Here is a 25,704-nt window from a genome sequence, read left to right as displayed (position 1 = left end):
AGGGATACAAGCAGAGGTGAAGGGGTCAGGCTCTCGTGGAGGAAGGCTTTCTGTCACTTGTGTCAGGGAGGCTGGGAGGGGCAAAACCCAGGCAAGGAGATGAGGGAGGGGGTCACAGCAGGGGTCCAAGTCAGGGGCTGGTGGATGTGCCACTGGGGATGGAAAAGAAAGGGGAAAAAAGAGACATTCCTCCAGGCTCGCCTCCTCTGTGTGGTGCATTCTGATGAGTGAAGGTGTTTCCAGTTTCACCCAGATTTCTCCATCCCTGCCAACTCCTTGAACAGAAAAGCATTTCTCAGATGACCTCAGTAGGCTGCCTTTCGTTGCATAAAATAAATTTCTGATGATGCACTGACACTTAAGAAAAGCAAGATTCTAAGTCAGGGAAGGGGGATTATGGCTCTTGTGTTCAGGAATTGTGTGGTAAATAGTTTGCTTCAGGTCACTTTGGGTGTTTCCATGTGATCCATTAAAGGAGATGTGACTGTTTGCCCCTTACATTAATCCAGACTCCCAAATCTGAGTCATCATTCAAAACCTGGGGTGAGAGTTGACATCATTGATCCAACTGTCCGTAAAATTATATTACAGCGGTGCTTTTCCTAATAATCCATCAGGAAAAAAAAAATCATTTGGTTCGTCTTGAGCTCTGGTACTCTCAAAGTTCGACATTCCCCATTACCCTGCCGTTGATCAATACAAAGCTAGATTCTTAAGTGTGTTTTTAATTACTTTTTGCCTTTGTTGGGAACAATTGGATGGAATGAATGGGGGCTGTTCTCACCAGTACTGGCCATCTGTTTCCATCTCAGGCTCCGGGAGGCTTTTTTTCAGTGGCTTTGTATCAGGCAATCGTTGCAGTTCATGGAAATGGACTCAAACTGAGGTGTAGATAAATCGAAAGTTTAAAACACAAATCATTGACGCTGTCTTGGAACTTAATTGCTTCTTTGCCATCTGACATTTCTCCTTCACTGTCAGGCTCCAGGGATATCACTCAAAAATTCCGGCCAACTCTGGATGTCTGCAAATGAGCGAAGGTGGGGATTCCAAAGACCCAAAGATGAGCAGACCATCAGGGCAAGAGAAGAGATGAGAGGCAGGCTGTACGAGGCCTCACCTGGAGGCAAATAAAATGGAGAGTGGAAAGGACAAGTCGGGGGTCACGCAGACAGAGCACCAAGGCCCAGGCCCCCTGATTCTGGTTCTGTGCCCTCCCGCCCCCATGCCTTTGGCCAGCCAGCCCTCCCAGAAGTATCTCCGTGGTTGTCGGAACGTGTCCAATGAAGGGTGTCAATCTATACCAAAAACAGTGGACAGAGTTGGGCCATTCTCGACTCCGAGGAGCACGGCAGAAATGCTTCACCTTTGCGTTGCCTTCTGAAATCTACAAGGGAGTATTAAGCTTCTAAACAGAAGGGTGCGGTCTTAGCAAAGTGCCAGTGAAGATGACCTCTCTCAGGCCTTGGTAAGGAAGATGATCCGCTCTCATACAGTGTGAAAGCCCAAAAAGTCTTCCCAGTTCACCATTCAGGCAGCAGGGCTGGCCTGGGTCAGGATCTCTGAGTTAAAATATAAGTCCTACAGCCATTTACCATGGACATGGGGCAAGCTATCCAAGTCACCCAGGCCTCAGTTTCCCATCCTGTAAAATGACACCAAGATTCAGTTAAGGCACTATGCAGCTCTACTATCCCGTAATTCTACTCCCTTTGATTTCTTCTACTTTTTTACAAGTGCTCAATAGGAGAAAAACAGCTGGCATTCTCATCCTTGTCCCATCCACCTCCGTGGTTGTTGACTGCCCAGATGTGGTCCTCGGGGAGTTGATGAAACACATCCCAGCCACCGCCCTTGTCTGTTTGCTCCGATGCTACCTCTAAATGCCTTTCACAATCCCACTTACACTCAACCCCTCACCTCTCTGAGGATGAAATCCACCCCTGAACATAGAGACCTATCAGGTGCCGGTTTCTCTGGGCAGACCCCTGTGATCACCCAGAATCACACTGGCTTTTCCTTACTGAGCACACTTAAGCAAACATGTCTCTGCTCTCTGGTGAGCACAAGCTCACACTGGGTGGTCGTGTAGCTCATTTTTTCCCTACTTTTTTGCATTCTGTTGTAGAAAAGCCTGCTGTCTTCTGAGTTCCCTTCCACGGTAACTCATTTGTTTGGTGTTCTGTCCTGGCATATTTTACATAAAACTGGAAGACATAGTTAAAGAGTAAAACCTCGAGCATAGAGGAGAAGATGATTATTACTGGTGTTATTTTAGGAACTTATTCCTGAGTCCAGGCTTGTGCAAACGGGGAGCACAGCTGTACCAGATTGGATTCAACTGTAATATAGTTTATTTCAGTAAAGCCACGGAGAGATGAAAATCCTGATATTACCTCAGTGGTAGATCGTGAAGGCAGAGAGAATAAATCAGAGAGACAGAAATCTACAGTTTTGAGCAGCAAGGCCAAGTCATCTGTCCACCGTCCATCCATCCACCCATCCGTCTATCATTTATTTAAAGACTATTTAGTAAACACTTTGATTTTGCCATCCCTGGGCTTGGCGCTAGGTGTGCACACAGCACATCAGCACTGCACAGGCTCCTCGTGCCTGATTCTGGTCACCAAGGGTAACCATGATCCTGACTTCAGACAGGATGGAAATGTGTTGCCCTGACTTGTACTTTATTCCTCGTGTTCAGATTCTCTTTTCCGCGTGTTGTGAGATTCACTCCTGTTGTGTAGTGTACTGGTAGTTCCATTACTCCCGTTCTAAGTGGTATTCCATTGCATGGATATGCCAGAACTTTCTGACCCACTCTACTGCTGATGGATCTCTGGGTTATTAGCATTTGAGGGTATGATATCCCCACACATTCTTGCTCATGGCTTTGGTGCACGGCTACATGTATCTTTCCTTTTGAATGTCTTCCTAGAAATGTAATTGCTGGTGCACAGGGTGTATGTGTGATATTAGTGAATAGCCCTAAACAGTTCAAAAATATCTGTGCTAACTTACACTCCTACCAGCACTACTTGTGAGTTCTATTTGTTCCACATCCTTGCTAACACTTGGCGTTGACTGTCATTTTCATTTTAGCCATTATAGTGAGTCCAAGCATTTTTAAATTATTAATAGTATTAATCTTTTCTCTAAAACATATCATATCCATGTGTTGAAGAAAAATGTAAAATCAGAGAAAGTTTAAAAATATGTTTAATGACCCCAAATCCTGTATTTTTCTAAACTTTATTGTCTATATACTTAGTTTAAAATCAGGAGCACTGGGATCACCTGGCATACAGTTACGTAGCCTTTACTTCTTTTTTCACACAACACTGTACAGTGAGCATATTCCCAACCTATTAGATAGGCATCAAGGTTGTGACTTCCACAGCACCAGAGTATTTCTTGGGAGGACTGTGCCAAAATCTACTTGTCCATGCCCTACCAAAGCTTATATAAAAAAATAAGTCACATGGACGCCAGAGAGCTTGACTGCAGCTCAGATCGAACCACAGCAATAAGTAAAGAAGCTCAAAAATCTCTAGTACCCAACCCCTTAAAAGCACCATATCCGTAACCCAATCAAAATCACCAGCCATGCAAGGGAGCAGGAAATTATGAGCCCAAACTGAGAGAGAAAATATCAGACAATGGTAACAACCAGGAGTAACACAGACAATGGAATCAATAATGTAGGACTCTTTAAAACTATTAAAATATACTCTATTTGTACAAAAAAAGGTAGAGAAAATATAATTACAATTAAAGCTAATCTTACTAATACTTAAATTTAGCAAGTTTTAGGATACATGTTTAATATATAAACTATCCCTTTAAATAGTATCAAATAACATGAAATATTTAAGGGTAAATCCAACAAAATACGGACAAGATATGGGCACTATAAGCAACAAAGCACTGATGAGAGAAATTTAAAAAGTAAATAAGTGAAGAAATCCCAGTTTCGTGGGTTGAAAGACTCAGTATTTAAAAAATTGTGTTAACTGTGTTTTCTTATTTTCAGTGTTCTTGAGGCTCTTGCATCTGGGTCCTTGCTGACAGGGGAGGGACTGGCCCTTCCAGGGCTGGTCAATTCCTAGAGATGGCAAACAACCCTCCCAGGAGTCTTGCATATGCAAACTAAACAACCCAGAGTCCAGATTCTGAGCTACCAACTGCGCCTGGTAGCAGGCAATATCTCCCTGCCGTAATCATTCCAGGACCTAATACCAGACAGCCAAAGATAGCACCCACACCCCAGAACCCACTGAAATTATTTCAACTTGCCAATCCTAAGCCTGCTTTCCTGGCCTTGCCTTTCCCATGGAAACCACAGTAAAGAACTCCTGGCCATGCTCTGCCCCCCATACCTCCTGCCTCCTGACTGACCCTGGTGCTTCACTGTGAGCCTCCCCCACCATGGTATGGCATGGCCCTTTCTCTTGGCAACTGTGAGTAACAAATTATCTTCTCAATGCAATTTTTCTCCTGATCTGCTGGCTTCACCATACTTCCATAATAAAAAAAAACCCTACATTTTAAAACAAAGATGTAAATTATCCCTAAAACTGATCTGTAGATTCAACACAATTCCAATCAAAATCTCACTTTTTTCTTTTAGAAGTCAGCAAGCTGACTCTAAAATTTATAGAAATACAAACAACAAAGAATAGTCAAAACAAACCTTAAAAATGAACAAATTAAAACTTTTAGATGAAGATTTCTAGAAGAAAACATAGAGAACATCTTCACAAATTTAGAGAAGGCAATGTGTTTCTGTTTATTTTCTTTTTGTAAAATAAAACACAAAAAGCATAAAGTATGAAATAAAATATTGAAAGTTCGATTTTACAATAGCTGAAAACTTTTGTTCCTAAAAGAATTCTATTAAGAGAATGAAAGGACAAATCACAGACTGGAAGAATATATTTATAAAACATATATTTGATCAAAGACCTTCATCTATAATATATAAAGAATATTTATAACTCAAAATTAAGGAATAATAAAACATAAATTAGAAATGTACAAAATATATGAAAAGACATTTCATGAAAGAAGAGACATATATGGAAAGTAGACATGTTAAAAAAAGGTCAATATCATTAGTTATTAGGCAAATGTACATTAAACCCACAGAAACATAACACCATAAACTTAAATAGAATGGCTAAAATTAATAAAACAGACAGACAAAATGATAGCAAAGATCTTGAGCAACTGCAACTTTCATACATTACTGGTGAAAATGCAAAAAATACAACCACTTTGAAAAACAGTGGCATCAATTCTACTCCAAGGTATTTACCCAAGAGAAAGTAAAACCTATGTCTACACAAAGATTGGTATGTGAATGTTTACAGTGTCTTTATTCCCATAACAGTTGTAAACTGGAAATAATACAAATATGCAGCCTCTGATAAATGAATAAACAACTAGTGGTATACACAAACTATGAAATTCTAATCAACAATAAAAAAGAATTTTAAAGTATAAAAATCTGAGATATAATATGGTAGAATTTTAAAATTAGGAAATAATATTGTTAAAATAAGTGCAAATCAAACTGTTATTACAATAAATGTAAGTGGACTAAAATTTCTGGAAATAAAAAACAGTCAGAATGGAGAAAATAAATATGATCTAATAAAGTGTCTTAGAGAAATACCCATAAAATCAAATAGTACAGAAATATTTTAAAAAGTCAGGGTAGGACTTCCCTGGTGTTGCAGTGATTAAGAATCCACCTGCCAATGCAGGGTATACGGAGGTTTGAACCCTGGTCCAGGAAGCTGCCACATGCTGCGGAGCAACTAAGCCTCTGCACCACAACTACTGAGCCTGTGCTCTAGAGCCCACGAGCCACAACTACCGAAGTTCCCATGCCACAACTACTGAAGCCCATGTGCCTAGAGCCTGTGCTCTGCAACAAGAGAAGCCACCACAATGAGAAGCCCACACATGACAACAAAGAGTAGCCCCTGCTTGCCACAACTAGAGAAAGCCTGTGTGCAGCAATGAAAACCCAACACAGCCAAAAATAAAATAAATTAATAAATTTATAATAAATAAATAAAAACAAAGAGCAGCTACATTAAAAAAAAAAGAGTAGTATGAGTTACAGTGCATATAAGACTAAAGGTATTCCAAGGAAAAGAGATACTATATATATAACAATAAAAATTAAGATTTTAAAATAACCTGAACATATATGAATTTAATATAATTTCAAAATAGATAAAAACAATGGAAACATTTGGAAAAATAAATTTATCAATGATTATATTTGAATATTTTAACACTACTCTTTCAGAAACGGAGATAGAGTATTAAAAAAGAAAGGTAAAACAATAGGATGATTTAATAAGTAGATTAATTGGGTTTAATATAAATCTCCAGACATATACCTATGTTAGCTAGCCAACTCCAAAAGCATGTCAAAATTAACACAACATAGTTGACAGGATTTATCCTGGTAACAGACAAATCCACTAAGATAATACACCACAATAATTAACAAATAGAGAAAAAGGCACATGGTTCTATCAATAAATACTTCAAAACAATATGATAAAGTTCAACCCTAATTTATGTTATAAACTCATACTAAAAGTATAAGTTATTAAATAATATGATCATCTACTGGAAACACAGAATAAAAAGTAATGCTGTTAGAATTATTAAGAGAATTCAACAAGGTTGCAGATGCATTTACTTACTTGAATAATATTCTTCTACATCAGAATTACCTAATAATACAATGAAAAGGGGATTTACTTCACAGTATCAATTACCATTGTAAAGAACTAAAATTATTCTAAAAGTAATGTATGTAATTTATGAGAAAAAATAAACTTTATTAAATAACATAAAATAAGGGCAGTAAATGGAAAGAAACCTTGATCAAGGATGAAGCAATTTACCATTATAAAACTTAATTTTTTCTACCATACACTAAAACTTTATGTAACCCCTATCAAAATTATATATTTTTTAAAAATAAAGTCAACACATTTATTCTAAAAATCTACGTGGGAGAATGAAAATGTACAGATTACTAAGTAGATTTTGGAAAGGAAACAAAGGTGGATGTATTATCCTACTAGGTACAGTGACAGTCTCCAAAGCCAACATAAAGACACCAACAGCATGGTGACTATGGTGTGGACGTGGAGATAGGCAAGAGGACAGTGGAATTCAATCACATACCTGTGAGTTCCTATGCGAACAAGGGATATGATAAAGTTATAAATTCTGCCACTTTTTATGCCTGGGGGAACCTTTCACACTGATGATACAATCTTCACAAATGTATGCATGCATCCATATTCACTTCACTACAAACCAGTGGGGAAAGAATGAGTTGTTTTATAGATTGTGTTTGAAAGAAAATGATATGGAGAAAAGCACAGCTGAATATCTACCTCGTATCATGTTCACAAGTAAATTCTATACAAATTTCAAAAACACTAAATGTAAAATGTATAACTGATGGGAGAAAGTGGTGGGACTATATTTGTAATCTTTTGGTGTGGATGAGTCTTGGTGAAGACTTGAAAAGTACAAATCTCCAGATAAAAAGTGATAGATTGAGAGGACACCATAATTACATTTTCTTTCAAAAATGACGCCCTAGACAAAGAATGCAAACAAATGAAATACCGAGAGTAGTTACTTATAATAGCTAAAGCTGACAATGGAATAACAACTTGAATATACAAGTCTCCTCTGAAAATCCACAAGGAACAAGCCAAGAAAACTAATAGAAATATTGGCAAAGAATGTGGCAGACAATTCCTATAGAAGCAAAACTGAATGGCTAAGAAATAGGCGAAGAGATACTGAAATTACCTAAAAACAAGACCTCAGAAAAATGAAGATAATTCCAGCTGATAGCAAGGATGTGGGGAGACAGGACTCTCTGTGGAGATCCAGACATAGTGGCAAGCAATTTGGCAGTTATCAGGGAAATTTGGTTACAACTGCCCCATGATCCAGAAATCTTATTCTCATTTCTGTGTGTCTATGAGGTACTCTCCCATGCACAAGGACAGAAATGAGGATATTTACTGATTATGGCTGTAGTGTGGCTATGGAGGCATGGACAAAGAAAATTCACTGAAGACATTCGATGAACCACTTTGCAGAAGTCAGGAGCAATGAACTGGGTGTACACAGAGAGAAAGACAAGCAGTACTCTATGTGCTTTGTGTGTATTGATTAAATATTCTCAAACAAATCTATGATACTCATGATCATATTCTCCTTCAAGGATGAAGAAACTGAAGGCTGAGAATTTAAGTAAGTTCCACATCACACAGCGAGGAAACAGCTGGTTTGAATTGGGATCAGGATTTTCCCCAGAAGTTATACTCTTTTTGTTTTTAATTTTATTAGAAATTTCAAATATACACAAAGATAGAACAATATAATGAACTGCACTGTAGGCATCCCCCAAGTTTGTGTTAAGCAATTCACAGCTGACCACATTTCTTCTCTGCCTCTGTGCCCTCACCCTTATCCTGTTTCATATTAGTTTCGAAGCAAATTACCTCATTTCGTCTTTAAGTACTATGGTATGCTATTCAGAAATATGTTTTCCCTTTTTGAAAATATCACAATATTGTAATCCTACTCCACAATTTTCAACAATCAAGTTTTACTATCATCAAATATACTCTTGGCGTTCACATTTCCCTGGTTGTTCTAGAAATGATTTTTAGCAATTTATTTGGTTGTGTAAGTGTAATTTGTGTGTGTGTATATATATATATATATATATACTTATACAGCCATACATTGCAACTGGTTTCTCTGTCAACCTCTTAATATTTGGATGGGTCCTCCCTCACAACTTTTTTCCCTCTATGAATCTGATTTGCTGAAGAAACCAGGATGTTTGTCCTATAGTGCTTCACATAGTCTAGATTTTGCTGATTGCATCCTGATGAAAGCATCTAGAAGGTTCAGATGTCCCCTGTATTTTCTGGAAATTGCTAAGTCTAGAAGCTTGACCAGATTTAGGTGTTATTTTTTTTTTTTGCAAGAGTGCTTCATAGATGATATTTTGCGTTTCTAGCAGAAGCTACAAAGTTTCTGGTTGCCACTTATGTTGTGATATCAGCAGCTATTGATGATCATTGCTCATTAGGTGTAATCTTTTTTTTTTTTTTTTGCGGTACGCGGGCCTCTCACCACCATGGCCTCTCCCGTCCGCGGAGCACAGGCTCCGGACGCGCAGGCCTAGTGGCCATGGCCCACGGGTGCAGCTGCTCCGCGGCATGTAGGATCCTCCCGGACCGGGGCATGAACCCGCGGCCCCCGCATCAGCAGGCGGACTCCCAAACACTGCGCCACCAGGGAAGCCCTAGGTGTAATCATTTTATAAAGACAGACTTCTTCTCATCAACTCCTTGGTGACCTTGAGGTAAAGTCAAACAAGTCAAGCAAAGCAAACGTTGATACTTTCTCAATACTTCACAGTTTTCAAGTTAAATGCATTTATTTCCTAGTATCCTCCAAAGTTGATCAATGAGTTATTTTTTTCAGTATTATTATGAGCTCACAGATTTAAATTTAAATCTATGTGATGTTTTCCAATGCATGGCAGTTAATATCTTCATTGACTTCAAATTCGTTTTCTGAGTACTTCTTATGTGACTCAGGTTGTCTTTGATAGCTTCTCTGCTGTCAAGTGTCAAGAGATAATCCAGGCTCTTCTTAATACTTTCTGCCCCAAACTTGGAAATGAGCAATTTCTCCAGTGGGCTCTAGTTCTTTTCCATGGGGAATGAGATTTAGACAGAACTAGTCTGAACCACTACACTACACCATCTCTCTGATTCCCAAACTGTAGAGTTGAACAAGAACATAAGAAACTATAGAACAATACCACTGTGTACATTTTAAAATGTGCAAAAAAATATTCTTTTTTTCTTATCATAGTTAACATGAAACATCTTAATGAGTGTCGATGAAAGGGAAAGAGGGGGTAGGATCTGAGAGGAAATGGATTATTTAAGGAAAAAAAAAGGAAGAAAGAAAGGAAAATAATAGGCTCATGTTTTATGAACTGAGATATTGATTAATTTAACTTCTGTCACCTGAAGGTCAATAAGTTAATAAACAAAATCTTCAAAAGGAAAGAAATATAGGCAAATCCAATCAGAAAGTAGATCTGTGACTGGTGGGGGGAGATGGGAAGTGACTGTTAATGAGTGTAGGGTTTCCTCATGGGGTAATAAAGATGTCCTGGAATTAGATTGTGGTGAGGTGTATATACTTGTGAACATACTAAAAATCACTGAATTGTACATTTTATATCTCAATTTAATAAAAACAAAGAAATAATATGTTCTATTACCCTCCTATACAAATCCTAGAGAAATTCACACACAGACTTGGGTCCCTGGTAGTATTGGGGTTTCTAGGACGCCTGCATGTCTATTTCTGGGGCTTGACTAACTAACATTGCAAGATATATAACAACTTTCAATGCAGCAGCCAGAACCCATGATTATGAGTTATAGAGCAGCAAAGAAGAAGCTTAAATACATGGTGTTTTGCATAAAATGTACAAAACCAAATGAGATATATAGCACACTGTTTTACATAAACTTTAACGTATTTTTATATGTGCATACACACACACACTATTTTTCAAAGTCACACAGCTATATAATCGCATATATCAAACACATCAGTGCGGATGCCGGGGCAAGAGGCAAGAATGGCTGTGAGACTAAGCCATGGAGGTGAAAACTACTGAATAAAATGAAGAGGTGAGCCTCGCTTGAACAAAGGATGGTAATGAGCTAGCTATGAACCAAGGACGCGAGGAACCCTCCCTGCACCTGAGGTCCAAAGAAAGAAATGAACAACAATCTCAATTTGATTCAAACCTTTGCTGTTATTTCTCTCAAAGAATATCAGACAGATGGAAGTATATTCTTTTTTTTGGCTGTGTTGAGTCTTCATTGCTGCACATGGGCTTTCTCTAGTTGCAGTGAGGGGGAGCTACTCTTTGTTGAGGTGCATGGGCTCTAGGCACACGGGTTTCAATAGTTGCAGCACACGGGCTCAGAAGTTGTAACTTGCAGGATCTAGAGCACAGGCTCAGTAGTTGTGGCGCATGGGCTTAGTTGCTCCGTGGCATGTAGGATCTTCCCGTACCAGGGATCAAACCCGGGTCCCCTGCATTGGCAGATGCATTCTTAACCACTGTGTCACCAGGGAAGTCCAGAAGTAAATTCTTAATTGACTGCAAAATGCCTTCAAAATGTTCTCTTTGCTTCTGCCCTCAATATTCTTACCATAATGGGCTATTAACTTCAAAAACCTCTTTATGTAAGACCGGACACTATAAAACTCTTAGAGGAAAATATAGGAAAAACACCCTTTGACATAAACCACAGCAAGATCTTTTTTGACCCATCTCCTAGAGTAATGAAAATAAGAATAAAAATAAACAAATGGGATCTAATGAAACTTAAAAGCTTTTCCATAGCAAAGGAAACCATAAACAAGATGAAAAGACAACCCTCAGAATGGAAGAAAATGTTTGCAAATGAAGCAACAGACAAAAGATTAATCTCCAAAATATACAAATAGCTCATGAAGCTCAATATCAAAAACACAAAAACCCAATTAAAAAGTGGGCAGAAGACCTAAATAGACAATTCTCCAAAGAAGTCATACAGATGGCCAAGAGGCACAAGAAAACATGCTCAACATCACTAATCATTAGAGAGATGCAAATCAAAACCACAATGAGGTATCACCTCACACTAGTCAGAATGGCCATCATCAAAAAATCTACAAACAATAAATGCTGGAGAGGGTGTGGAGAAAAGGGAACCCTCTTGCACTGTTGGTGGGAATGTAAATTGATACAGCCACTATGCAGAACAGTATGGAGGTTCCTTAAAAAACTAAAAATAGAACTACCATATGACCCAGCAATCCCATTACTGGGCATATACCCTGAGAAAACCATAATTCAAAAGGAGACATGTACCCCAGTGTTCATTGCAGCATATTTACAATAGCCAGGACATGGGAAACACCTAAATGTCCAATGATAAATGAATGGATAAAGAAAATGTGGTACATATATACAACGTAATATTACTCACCCATAAAAAGGAACAAAACTAGGTCATTTTTAGAGATGTGAATGGACCTAGAGTCTGTCATACAGAGTGAAATAAGCCAGAAAGAGAAAAACAAATATCATATATTAATGCATATATGTGGATCTAGAAAAATGGTACAGATGAACCTATTTGCAGGGCAGGAATAGAGATGCAGACATAGAGAACAGACGCGTGGACACAGTGGGGGAAGAGGAGGGTGGGACAGATTGGAGATTAGGTTTCACATAAATACACTATCATGTGTAAAATAGCTAGCTAGTGGGAATCTGCTGTATGGCACAGGGAGCTCAGCTAGGTGCTATGTGATGACCTAGATGGGTGGGATGGGGGGGTTGGGAGGGAGGTCCAAGAGGGAGGGGATTTAGATATACATATAGCTGATTTACTTCATTGTACAGGACAAACTGACACAACATTGTAAAGCAATTTTATTCCAAAACAAAAACAAAAAAAAAACACTCTTTTTCCTTCATCCTCACCTTCTAACTTCAAAATCACCCAGATTCTCTGAGCTCTTGTCTTTCTTCTCTTTGGAGAGAAAATTTCACCTCCTTGGCCAACCACCAACTCTTACTTTTCCAGTTCTGTTCTCTCTAATGTTCACACAAATCCTACACACAAGTCCAGGAAGCAGGCAGGCAAATGCTGCCTTATGCTCTGGGGGGTGGGGGGCCTGATGGGGGAGGGGCTCCCTCAGAGGCACAGCAGCAGCTGGAATGTACTCTTTCCTCCAAGTTTGACCCCCAGCTCCATGGGACTCCTCAGGGCTCCTAGGATCTGATAATCCAGCCTCTGCCTTGGTGGTCCCCCAGTTCTAGGAGTGGTATTGTATTTTTTTTAACTTCAGTTATTATTTATGACTTGCTACAGTGTCTCTGTTTGCTTTTTCAGCCCTCTAATACCTGTGTAGCCAATTCCCTATGTTAAATCTCATCTGCTGAAATGCCTGTGCAGCTTGTGTTTCCTTGAGTGAATCCTGGATGTTATAACATTTAGTTCCAGAAGCTCAGGACATAGACTCTCAAAGATGGGATGCTGGAATTGACTTGGTCATATCCTTGGCCTTAAATGTAATGCTGAGCTCATTTGCACTGAGAAATCAGGTACAGTTAAATCCATGGCGAGTTAAGGCATCAGAAGGAAAGAATCTCCTGTTGTTGACCACGACGCAGTACCTGTAGAAGCCAGTGCTGCAGTCACGTGGTGGCTTCACTCAGCCATAATTGTGGTAAAGATAATACAAGGATTATGGGTTAAGAATTCTCCTTTTACTACGTTGTAAAGATTCTAGAAAAAAAATAATAACTCAGAGTTATAAAGTCTCAATTTGTCATGGTCAGAGAACCAGAGAAATTCCAAGGTAGCCCTAAAATAACCTTTTGTTTTTTGTAACTGCAGTGAAGAGTTTGTTAAAAATCAGGAATAAAGTATAATCACACAGGCTACAGAATTATAAGCTGAATTCACAAGACTACTAACTCTTATGTGTAGGTTAAAGAATTGACCGGAAATAAATAGGACTTTCAGTGTTGCAATGAGTGCATTTGGATGGACTTAGATAAAGTTGAGAACCTTTAGCATCTTTGAGGGTCCCTTTCCAGCAGAAGTAGCTCCTCTTCCTGAGTCTGAGTAGTCTAGTGAACTCAGCTTTGTGTAAAGATATTGCAATATGCTCACCTGAGGGAGGCGACTTGCAAGGAGACGCCTATCCTCCCCAAACCCACCCTCCTCACCCCTTCAATCTATAACTAGAGTTGGGTCTCTCCATCCTTCAGTAGGAGGCAAGTATTATGTCTGACATGGAGGAGGGAGTTAATAGTATGAAAGAATCATGAGAGCTTGCTAATTTTCACCAGCAGAAATACGAGGAGTTGTGTGGAAATGAATTTGAGGGGTGTCAGATCAAACAGGAAGGAAGGTAAATTGGGATGAAACCAAATTTACCAGTAGCAGTGTACTCACCAGAGATTCTGGATTTAATGCATTAGCTCAAGAAGCTGGAGGAGTTTCTACCAATTTTCTCGATTCATTGCTTGATTAAAACTTGGACCACAGACGACCTCATTGGAGATGCCAAATCTTCCCTGGCATAATGTAGAAAAAGGAAATAAATGGCTGAGAACATCGAGGATGCTGGAGTGGATTTGTTATGTGTGCTTGCATTTCTCCATGGCCCTCCCTGAGAGAGTCCTGAAGACACTTGCTAAGAAATGTACTTGCGGGAGGGGCAGTGGTGTTCTCGACACACTCTTGGCCAGCTGGAGATGCCAGTTGCAGGGGGGAGGTGGTACCACCATGGAAGAGGGATGATAGAATCCTGAGAAGGAGAGACCAGAAGGCAACACCTGAGTAAAAGAGACATTTGCCACAAGGGGCAGAAGGGACAAAGCACAGACCACTTTTTACCACAGGCATAGTTAGTGGTGACTACTCCTCATGATGTCTTTAAGACGCAAGACATGGAAAGCTCACTGAATATTATTTAAATATTAAAACTCTATAAAGAAAAAACTCTGCATAGAAAAACGCTACATTCTGGTGAGCAGAAACCTGATGTTAGAGCCCACAATGGAAAGTCACGCTTTCTCACCCAGTTTCCACATTGGACCCTCTACATAGACTCAGAAATCCTTGGTTGAAGAACCTGGAATGGCTTCCGGTTTTGACTGGACCCGATGAAGGCCTCCTTGTCCAAAGGCCCAACCACTAGCAGCCTTAGCATAGGGGTAGGTGCAGGGAATGGGGAAATGTTACCTAGGAATAAAGTGTTAAATAATACACAGAATAGGCATGTTAATCTCTAAATCAAAACTGTGTTTTGCGACTTGGAGTATAAGGTCCGTTTTTACTGAGCAGAAAGTCATGGAACCTGAGTTGTACTGGGGCAGAGGGCAGGATCCCTCCCCCATTGATCATTGAAGGAGCCTTGAGAGACAGGAAGTAAGTTGTGATTTGATCCCTCCAGCGAGTCATGCCTCCAATGAATTGTTTACCCTGACACTGATTGCCATTAAAATTAGTCATCTGATTATTTGCTTCAGACCTGTTTTTTGTGTTTTTTTCCTGCTACATTCTAATTCCTTGAAACTGGGACGCCATGTGAAACGTTCTCTTCTCTATTCCCCTTAGCTCACAAAGTTCATGGTGCCTAGTAAGTGCTCAATATTACCTGTGGAAACGAGTGAATAAATAAATGAATTCCATAGAGAAGGAACTGAGTGTCCAAGCAGGGACGTGATGACTGAGATTGACAGACGCTGCTGCAGGCTCAGAGCCCCAACCCACCTCTACACAGTCTCTACTTAGTGTTTTTCCAGCAAATCAAATGGAATCTCTGCCAGTCATCGTTTCTAATATCAAAAAATAATGCATGAATATCTTCTTACTGAGAAACTTTGACATGCTGATCACCAAGTCGCCGTGACACGGTAAGAAAGGTATGCTGTCCCCTCTTTATGAGTTTGTACACGGTCACAGGGCAGGCTGGCTCCTTGCTCACTGCCAATCAATAATCAGGGCCAGAAAAGGAACATGCAGCTCTGTGGAGAATATAAACTGCCAGGAAGGGAAAGACTTTCATTTATTCACAGATGCAGCAATTCTCAACGTGGGGTCCAGAGCCAGCAGCCACGGCATCCGTCAGCACTTGATCAATGTGTGATGAGTCTCCACAATGGCAGACCTTTCCCTGGGGTGCAAACAAGTTCACCGCTTCATTCATGTTCCAAATGTAGAATCAGAGAACTAGTGACCCCCTTAAAAAAAAAAAACGATATTATGAAAATGATTAAAAAGGCTTTACAAATAATGTTAACTAAAGTCCCTTATCCATGGCATGGTTTTCCTCCGCTTGTAAAGGAAGGCAAACAAGTTTCCCATAAACAGCCTTTCCCCTTACTGGCTTTACAATACGATTTGATTTATAAAAATTCAATTTACACAGGACTTTCAAGAGAGATGTTTATTGTGGAAACATTTGGTTCTAAGATCGATAAGTCTGGGGCTGTTTTGAGTAAAGGCCGAATGCCTCTGTTCTCGCGGCTGGGCTGTGGGTACAGGGGGGCCCTTTGCTCTGAGTCAGCTGAATCGCCGGCATGATTTCCCACTATGCAGGATCTATTCAGTGGTAAGCGATAAATCCACAGAGGGTCAAGCAGTTTCAGGCAGTCTATGAAGTGTGTATTTACAGATTTCAGCCAAATTGATAGAGGGATTAAAAAAGAAATCAATTCCTCTGATCTGTCTATCCTCAGAGAGTCCATCATATAGGAAATGATCAATAAATGCTGTACAAAATAACGATGATGATAATTATTATTATCATCTTCATAACTGTCTCCCCAACAAGAATATGCAAATAAAGATAAAACCAATAATAAAAGGTTTGGTTTCACTCACTTTTGGGTGGTTGTCCTTCAGAGTCTGATAACCTAGGTATTTAATTTCAGATTTCTCTCTCTGTTCCCAGACTAGACACTGTATAGATTTTCTAAAGTTCTGGGAAAATGCTTGAAGGCACATGTTTGACCCTTTCCTCCCCCATCCAATTGTGAAAAAAAAAAAATGTAACCCAGAAAATACAAGTATGTGAAAACCTACGTAGTCTCAATGGCTGAAATACTGAGACGTTTTTTGCTGCGTACAGACCAGACCAACAAATCATCCTTCAAAGTCGTGAATATTTAGAGGAGAGCCTGAACCCCAGACACCCACTGGCCTGAAGGGGCAGTAAGCATGAGGGGAGGGATGCTTTAGAGGAAAGCTCCTCTCAGGTCCCTGAGGATGGCAAATGGATGGGCAGGTGGGGAGAGACACTGCTGGGGCTCTGCATGGACACTGTGGCTCAGGGCACAGTCTAGCTGGGTCCTCACATGGCAGCAGGGAGTTGTCAAGCTGGACTGCAGTCTCATCTGAGGCTCGACTGGGGGTGGATCTGCTTCCAAGTTCACCTGGTTTTTGGCAGCATTCAGCCCCTTGTAGGCAGTCCCACCTGGGCCTCAGTCTCTCATAGCCTGTCATCCAGAGGCTGCCCACAGTCCTGCCATGTGGCCCTCTCCTTAGGACAGCTCACACATGGCTGTTTCTAAGTTAGTGAGGTGAAGGTCCCCCACGATCTTAAGTAACATCATTACGGGAGTGATGCCCCATCATCTCTGCTGTATTCTATGGGTTAAAGCCAGTCAGAGGCCTACCCACACTCAAGGGGGGACCACAGTGGGAGGTAGGGATCACGGCGGGCCCTGGAGAGTCTGCTCACCTCAAACATCAAGCCTGCAGCAGTCTGAGCATCAACTGAAGGTCTGAGGCTGCATCTCGGTGGTTGGTGAGGTGCTGAAATGTTCTTCCTCATGAATAACTAATTTATAATTCCTTCCTTCTTTTCTTCCTTCCTTCCTTCTTTCCTTATTTCCTTCCTTCCTTATTTCCTTCATTCCTTCTTTCCTTCTTTCCTTCCTTCCTTCCTTCTTTTGTTTCTTCCTTCCTTCCTTCCTTCTTTCTTTCTTTCCTTCCTTCCTTCTTTCCTTCCTTCCTTCCTTCCTTCTTTCCTTCCTTCCTTCCTTTCTTCTTTCCTTCCTCCCTTCCCTCCCTCTCTCCCTCATCACAAGAGGCTGCCTGGAATGTACAGGGTGGCTGCTTGGAGAGGACAGTCCTTTGCCTATGATGAGGACATAGGTCCTAGGACCATGGGGAAGCATCCTGTACAGCAGAGCAGGCATTACCCACCATCCATGGACTCATTGACTTAGTTATTCGTTGCTGGAGTTGGTGGCAGGGAATTAATACATAAGGAGATAAATGGATAGTTTAATGTCAGGTGGGAATTAGTTCTCCGAAGGAGACCTCAGACAAGTGTCAAAGGCTCTTTAAGTTGGAGAAACTGGAAACCAGCCAACTACCCCATATACGTACCTGAAAACAGTATCTCCTGAAGGAGGTGGGGTAAGACCATTTTCAACTACAAATTGGCACTCGCCAGCTACCTCTACAAGGATTAAATCATGAGCTGGTGCAGCTGCTGACCTTCCACACCCCCTGAAAGGAGTTCAGAGTGGAGATCAGGAAGGAGGCCCTCTGTGCTCCGGGAAAAACTGTCAGCACAGGCCTTCAGGTAGTTAGATACTTTCAGGAGCTGATTTTATGAGATCATTTCTTGCATCTCCTCATATCTAGAAGATAACTAAATTCCTTCAAGGTGACGTCTGCTCCTCATGACTAGCAGAAACCTTCTGCAAAAGTATGTGCTTGACTGCATGGACTCCCCCTTCACCAAAGTCCCATGTATACTGACCTCCCCCCTGCCTCTTTGGATCAGTTTCTCAGAGCTATCTAAGAGGCTGTCTCTTGTGCTATCATCCTCACTTGCCCCCCAATAAAACTTAACTTGCAACTCTCACGTTGTACATTTTTTTAAAGTCAACACCATGTTTTGTTAAGCAGCTGACTGCAGGAGACAGGAGCTCAGCTGGCCTCTCAGGTGCTCTGATTGGTAAAGAACAGGTGGGGAGGCAAGAAAACGTACAGGGGCCCCCAGAGAAAGGGGAGTGACATTCTAAAACCAAGCCGGGGGTGTCAGAACTGGAAAATGCAGGTAAAACAGCAATGAACAGACTCAAAGCTTCTTAGCCCAGTGAGAATACAAATGGGTGTTGTTGCAGAAGAATCCAGAATTACACCGGGTACACATAAGGGTTATGGAACCTTAGAGAACTGTGGTCCTGCAGCTGAGCTCGGGTAAAGCAGCCCCTTCAGGCTGCATGGAGGCCTGCTACCTGCCAGGCGGTCTCAGCACCAGACAGAGCCCTGGACCAAGGGAGATAGAGCCCTGCCCCCAAGGCGGGGGTTGGGGGAGATGGGGGGAGGGAACACTGCTAAAATCATGGGAACAAAGACACCAGATAATTTCAGTTACTGAGCTGATCCAAGCTGTGAAGACAAAGTGAAGCACCGTGGCTGGAGCTGGGGGTGGGGCTAGCATCCCTCCAGCTAGGACGCTCTGGAAAGTTCTAAGGCAGCCATGCGAAGTGGGGAGAGCTCTCCTGGCACAGAGAACTCAGGGGCCTCGGCCTCCTCCACTGATGGTCCAGCTTGGAGGTCTCTGGGGAACAGTGAGGCGTCCCCAGTGGCTGGAGCAGGGGGATCGGGCCGTGGAAGGAGGGAGGGCTCAGTCTGAGCTCCGCCCACTTCCATCCAGGTCCGTGGTGAGGGAAGGACCGCGGTGAGGAAGATGGATTGCAATCTGGTGGCGAGCAGGAACCATTGCCGGTTTTCCTGGGACGTAAGCCATATTCAAAGACATAACTCAAACACTTTCCAGGCCTGGAGAAATATCTAAATCTGCATATCAAAAACGCTCATTAAATATCAGGCAAGCCGGATGAAAGAACTGCAGCCAGGTAAATGCCACACATGGAGCAGGTGAATTCCAGGGTCCAGGCAGAAAACACAGCTGGAGGAAACAGATGACGGCCTGGCGTGCGACTCAGGCTGCTCAGAGGAGGAGCTCCACCAGCGGGAAGGAGAGGGGTCCCCTCAAACATCCCCGCCAGGCCGCGGCTCCTCTGCCTAAGCTTCAGCAGAGACGGAGAGAGAGTGAATTATCTGGGCACCTTCCCAAAATGCCAACCGCTAAAGTGAGCTGAGCAAGGGACCGAGATGAGGGGAGGCCAGCTGTGGGCACCACGGGGACAGTCCGAGTGATGTCGGGCACCAGCTGCAGCCACATCTGTAGAAGCAGGGAGGTGAGAGGGTCCGCCAGAGTCACGGTGAGCCTAAACTCACAAGGAACCATAGACTAGGACCAGGGTCACGCCAAGGGCAATGGGCGTTGGACTCATGCCAAGACCTTGGGAACCTCACTGAGCAGTGGTCAGGTGGGCAGAGGGAGGAATTTCCTCCCCGAACTGCTCACCTGGCCATCCTGGCCACAGGTCCACGGTCAGGGAGGCAGTGGTCAGACGGGGGAGCCCAAGTCTGCACCTGCCTTCAAGCTCGGACCCATGGTGACCACAGGACGTCTCTGCAACCGACCAGCAAACTCCTTTTATCTTTGAGTCTGTGGCCAGTCTGGGTTGGGTTACTGCCACTTCAAGACAGGGGTCCTGGGACACAGAGATCCTCGTGCCAGGCGAGAGCACGTCCGGGCAGGTGGATCTGTGTGTGAAGAACCACCTTCACGGGCAGACTCAGCACAGATCTGGGGTCCCAAGGTCTCACTGCTCCTGGAACCCAGGTAAAATCTGGCCTCAAAGGGGAGGACTTTCCTCAATTTGATGATGACTGGACAGCAGGTGGGTGGTGCTAAGATGCCGGTGAGGAAACGGATGACAGCGCAGCACCCTGCGTGCGCCCACCTGGTCCCAATACTTCTCCTCTGGACCCCCACCCCTGGGCCTCCAGTCCCCCCAGTGCAGGACGGCCGCAGGGCTATGTGATCTCAAGCTCCGCCTTCCTGTTCTTCCACAGAGAAAAGGAGGAAAAACACCTAAGCTGACCATGGACGTTAAAACTGGCCTCACAAGTAATGAACTGATTTGATTTTGCCTCAGGAATGGGGAGCAGGGCCATGGCCCAGAGTGGATGCTTCGCCGCTGGGTGAAGCCCCTCAGGAAGCTGCTCCCCAGCAGGAGGGGCTGCCACCCGCAGTGTCCAGTTGTGCCTGGTGGACAAGGACAGGTTGGAGCAGGAGGTGGCATCGCCATGTGCCTGGATTTGCCACGTCCAAAGAACCCGGAACACAAATGGTATTTCATTCCCACCGGGGTTACTGTTTCTTTCTTTTCTTAATTTGCTAGAATAAAAAGAAATAGCGTTGATTGGTTCCTCTAACTTTCAATAATGAGTCAGAAAAGATAAAGATGAAAGGCCTCAAATTAATTCCAAGGAGCTTAATTATTTTTTTTCCCTCGGACGCATTCTTTCTGAAATGAGTTTTCCTATCTTCCGTGTGTTAGAGCAGCCCCCTGGCATGGTGAACGTTTATTTTGGGCTTGGGGAATGAATCTGCAATGGAAAACTCGCTGTCATCATCACCCTCATTTGCATAATATGGGCTCTTCATTAGTGTGCAGAGGATAACATCAGTCTGATAATCAGATCAGTTCCTCTGCTATTGGCTTAGAGTTGGTGAGAGACCCACAGTGTCTGGGCTGATAGACGGAAAGCAGAGGCGGAGACGGTGGGCTGACCCCAAGCTCAGAGTCGGGCTGTCCGTGGAGATGCTCAGAGACAGAAACCTTGTCTTCTTGACCACGCAGGTGGCTCCCCCAGGCCCACAGGTAGACATGCTTGCTGCCTTAGATGTCTTCGGTGTTTTCGTGGAGTGGCATAAATTCTGGAACACAAAATAGCTCTCCTGAAGTCAAAATATCCCAGGATGGACTTTCTTAGCGACCTGCACCAGGACCATTGGGAGCAAAACTGTGCAGAAAACTATGCAGAAATGTCACTGTCACCAACCCCCTAGATACACACATGCACACACCACACACACACAGGTACGTGGCACGTGGCACACAGCTATGTACAGGGACTTTGTGCACACACACATGTGCGTGCACACACACACACACACACACACACGTACACTCCCTTCAGATTGTCCTCACCCCTGATTTGTTTCATTTAGTGCCAAACTGAAATTCAGGCCCAGCGTGGGCTGGATTCAGAGCCAAGTGCAAAACGTGGAAACTATACATTGATTTCCAGATAGGGAACTGCAATTAGAAACAACTAGAAATAGAAATAATTGCTCCAAATCCAATTTCTTATAAGAAAGAAATGTGTAATCACCAAGGTAGAAAATCTTTCTGGAGCGAAACTACTGTGTGTAAAGAGCAGTGCTTGGTGTTAGGGGGGGAAGTGCACCCCAGGGGACCCGCCCTGGTCTGGAAGATGCACATGGGGAGGCACAGCTTGAAGCTGTCAGGCGTCTGCAGAGTCCAGCTTGGCCTTGGTCCCTCTCACCCACTTCCGCTTCCCTCCCTGACCTCCAGCTTCCCCTAAACCAACGATGCCCTCGCTTCACAGGTGCGGCAGGACCCTCTGCAAGGAAGGCTCTTCCCTGGCGTGCACATGCCACTCTCACTCCCCCAGGATGCCTGCTCCTAGGCCACCCATTGGGAGGGCTCTTCTGTCTCAGAGGGCAAGATCCTGGCTTTGCTGTGCCCTGTCCCTGCTGCCTGGAGAGGCACAGCCATGCTCCATGAATATTTCTCGAAGGGCTGAATGAGCAAAGAATGCTTTGCTTCCAATTTTTTTTTTTAATATTTATTTATTTTGGCTGCCCCGGGTCTTAGCTGCAGCACACAGGATCTTCGTTGTGGCATGTTTAGTCGCAGCATGCATGTGGGATCTAGTTCCCTGACCAGGGATCGAACCCAGGACCCTGCATTGGGAGCGCAGAGTCTTACCCACTGGACCACCAGGGAAGTCCCCCAATATGTTTTAAAGATGAGAAGTTAAGGAATCTAATTCCTAGAGAGGCTGCCTGACATCCCTGGAGGCACATGGCAGTAAACCACAGAACGGAAGCCTATTTGCTGATTCTTGGTAGTAAAGCCTTTTAACCCCTCTGCCATCTTGCCCTCGGGATCTGAGTGCTCAGGGAGGAGAGAGAAGGATGTGCAGAAGAACAGGGGAGGGGCATCAAGATAAAGTGATCGGTTGCTTCTTTATTTGCTCTGATAACGGCTGCCTTTTAATTGGGTGTTCAGATCATCTGTATTTAATGAAATTATGATGTGGTTGGGATTTAACCTACCATTTGCCTATTTGTTTTCTACTTGCCCTGTTTCTGGATCCCTTTTTTTTCTTTTACTTCCTTTATTTGGATTAATTGATTATTTTTGTGAGTGCATTTATCTCTTTTATTGACTTACCTATAATTTACAGTTGTGTTGTTTTTGTACTTACCTTGTGGTTATAGTACAGATCTTTATTCTCTTATGGTCTACCTTCAACTATTCTCTTAGAGTGTAAAAACCTTACAACAATATAGAGTTGACTTGAACAATACAGGTTTGAACTGTGTGGGTCCACTCTATGCAGCTCTTTTCAATAAATACCTACATGACTACAGGATCCTCAGTTGGTTGTCTCCAAGGATGCAGATCCACAGATACAGAGGGTCAACTGTAAAGTTACACATGGAATTTTGACTTCAAGGAGGGTCAGTTCCCCTAACCCCTACATTGGCCAAGAGTCAAAGGTACTTTCATCTTGTTCCTTCCAGGTTTTGCACTATTTTTGTCATTTATTTTACTTCTACAAATGGTATAAACCTCATAATACTTTGTTACTATTTTTTCTTCAAACAGTAAAGATTTTTATAAAGAGATTTAAGTAGTAAGAAAAACATGCCTTTAATATTTCCCCCTGCAGTTTCCATTGCTGACATTCTTTAACCCCTTATGTAGACACAGATCTCCATCTGCCTATAGGACTTCCTTTAGCATTTCTTGCAGGATAGGTGTGTTGGTTCGATTCTTTCAGTTTTGCCTGTCTAAAAAGTCTGGTTTTTCAAGATATTTAATCGGGCTAAAATTTGACAGATTCTTTTTTCTTTCAGTGCTTTAAAGATGTTGCTTTTCAGATTATGGTTTTCTCTGGATATATACCCAGGAGTGGGGTTGCTGGATCACATGGTAATTCTATTTTTAGTTTCTTAAGGAACCTCCATACTGTGCTCCATAATGGTTGCACCAATTTACATTCCCACCAACAGCGCAAGAGTGTTCCCTTTTCTCCACACCCTCACCAGCATTTACTGTTTGTAGATTTTTTGATGATGGCCATTCTGACCGGTGTGAAGTGATACCTCATTGTAGTTTTGATTTGCATTTCTCTAATGATTAGTGATGTTGATCATCCTTTCATGTGTTTGTTGGCAATCTGTATGTCTTCTTTAGAGAAATGTCTATTTAGGTCTTCTGCCCATTTTTTGACTGGGTCATTTGTTTTGTTTTGTTTTGTTTTGTTTTGACATAGAGCTGCTGAGCTGTTTGTATATTTTGGAGATTAATCCCTTGTCAGCTGCTTCATTTGCAAATATATTCTCCCATTCTGTGGTTGTCTTTTCTTTTTGTTTGTGGTTTCCTTCATTTTTCAAAAGCTTTTAAGTTTGATTAGGTCCCCCAATGTTTATTGCAGCAATATTTACAATTGGCAAGATATGGAAGCAACCTAAATGTCCATCAACAGAGGAATAGACAAAGAAGATGTGGTACATATATACAATGGAATATCACTCAGCCATAAAAAGGAATGAAATAATGCCATTTTCAGCAACATGAATGGACCTAGAAATTATATGCTAAGTGAAGTAAGTCAGACAGAGAAAGACAAATATCATATATCACTTATATGCACAGTGTAAAAAGTGATACAAATGAATTTATTTACAAAACAGAAACAGACTTACAGATATCGAAAACAAACTTATGGTTACCAAAGGGGAAACTTGGGCTGGGGTTGGGGGGGGCAGGGATAAATCAGGAGCTTGGGATTAATATACACACACTACTATATATAAGATAACCAACAAGGGCCTACTGTATAACACAAGGACTCTACTCAATAGTCTGTGATAACCTATATGAGAAAAGAATCTGAAAAAATGAAAGAATATATGTGTATGTATAACTGAATCACTTTGGTGTACACCTGAAACACAACATCGTAAATCAACTATACTCCAATATAACTTTAAAAAACCCTGAAGGAAAAAAATTGAAAGTAGAATTAAAAGAAAAAAGAAACAACTAAAGATGTTGCTTAACCATCTACTGACTTGCATTATTTCCAAGTTAAGTCAGCTGTCATCCTTATCTTTGTCCCTCTATATGCACTGTGTTACTTTAATCTGGCTATTCTTTTTAAACCTTTTATTTTGAAATAATTATAGATTCACAAGAAGTTGTAAAAATATTACAGAGGTAACAGGTGCTCAGAATCCTCCAGTGGATTACATCTTACATAATTATAGTACAATCTCAAAACCAGGAAATTGAACTTGGTACAATGTATGTGCATGGTTTTATGTCACTTTAGCATAGGTGTGGATTATTGCAACCACCACCAAGTTGGAGATATAGAACTACTCCATAGCCATGAAGATCTCACTCATGCTACAACTTTATCATCACACCCACCTTCCTTTCTTGTACCATCCCTAATCCTTGATCATCACTAACCTTTTTTTTTTTAATCTATATGAGATTATACAACATGTTACCTTTTGAACCCAAGTTTTTTTGTTTGTTTGTTTTGTTTTGTTTTTCTTTGTGGTATGCGGGCCTCTCACTGCCGTGGCCTCTCCCGTTGCAGAGCACAGGCTCCAGACGTGCAAGCTCAGTGGCCATGGCTCACGGGCCCAGCCTCTCCACGGCATGTGGGATCTTCCCGGACCAGGACACGAACCCGTGTCTCCTGCATTGGCAGGCGGACTCTCAACCACTGCGCCACCAGGGAAGCCCTGAACCCAAGTTTTTTCATTCATCACAATGTTCTTGAGATTCAAGACTCACATAAGATTTGCATATTT

Source organism: Aethalodelphis obliquidens, unplaced genomic scaffold, assembly GCF_003676395.1.
Source record: "Aethalodelphis obliquidens isolate GAN/ISIS:26980383/991018 unplaced genomic scaffold, ASM367639v1 scaffold8, whole genome shotgun sequence".
Taxonomy (NCBI): domain Eukaryota; kingdom Metazoa; phylum Chordata; class Mammalia; order Artiodactyla; family Delphinidae; genus Aethalodelphis; species Aethalodelphis obliquidens.
The sequence above is the reverse complement of the archived record's forward strand: the minus strand, read 5'-3'. Positions refer to the sequence as shown.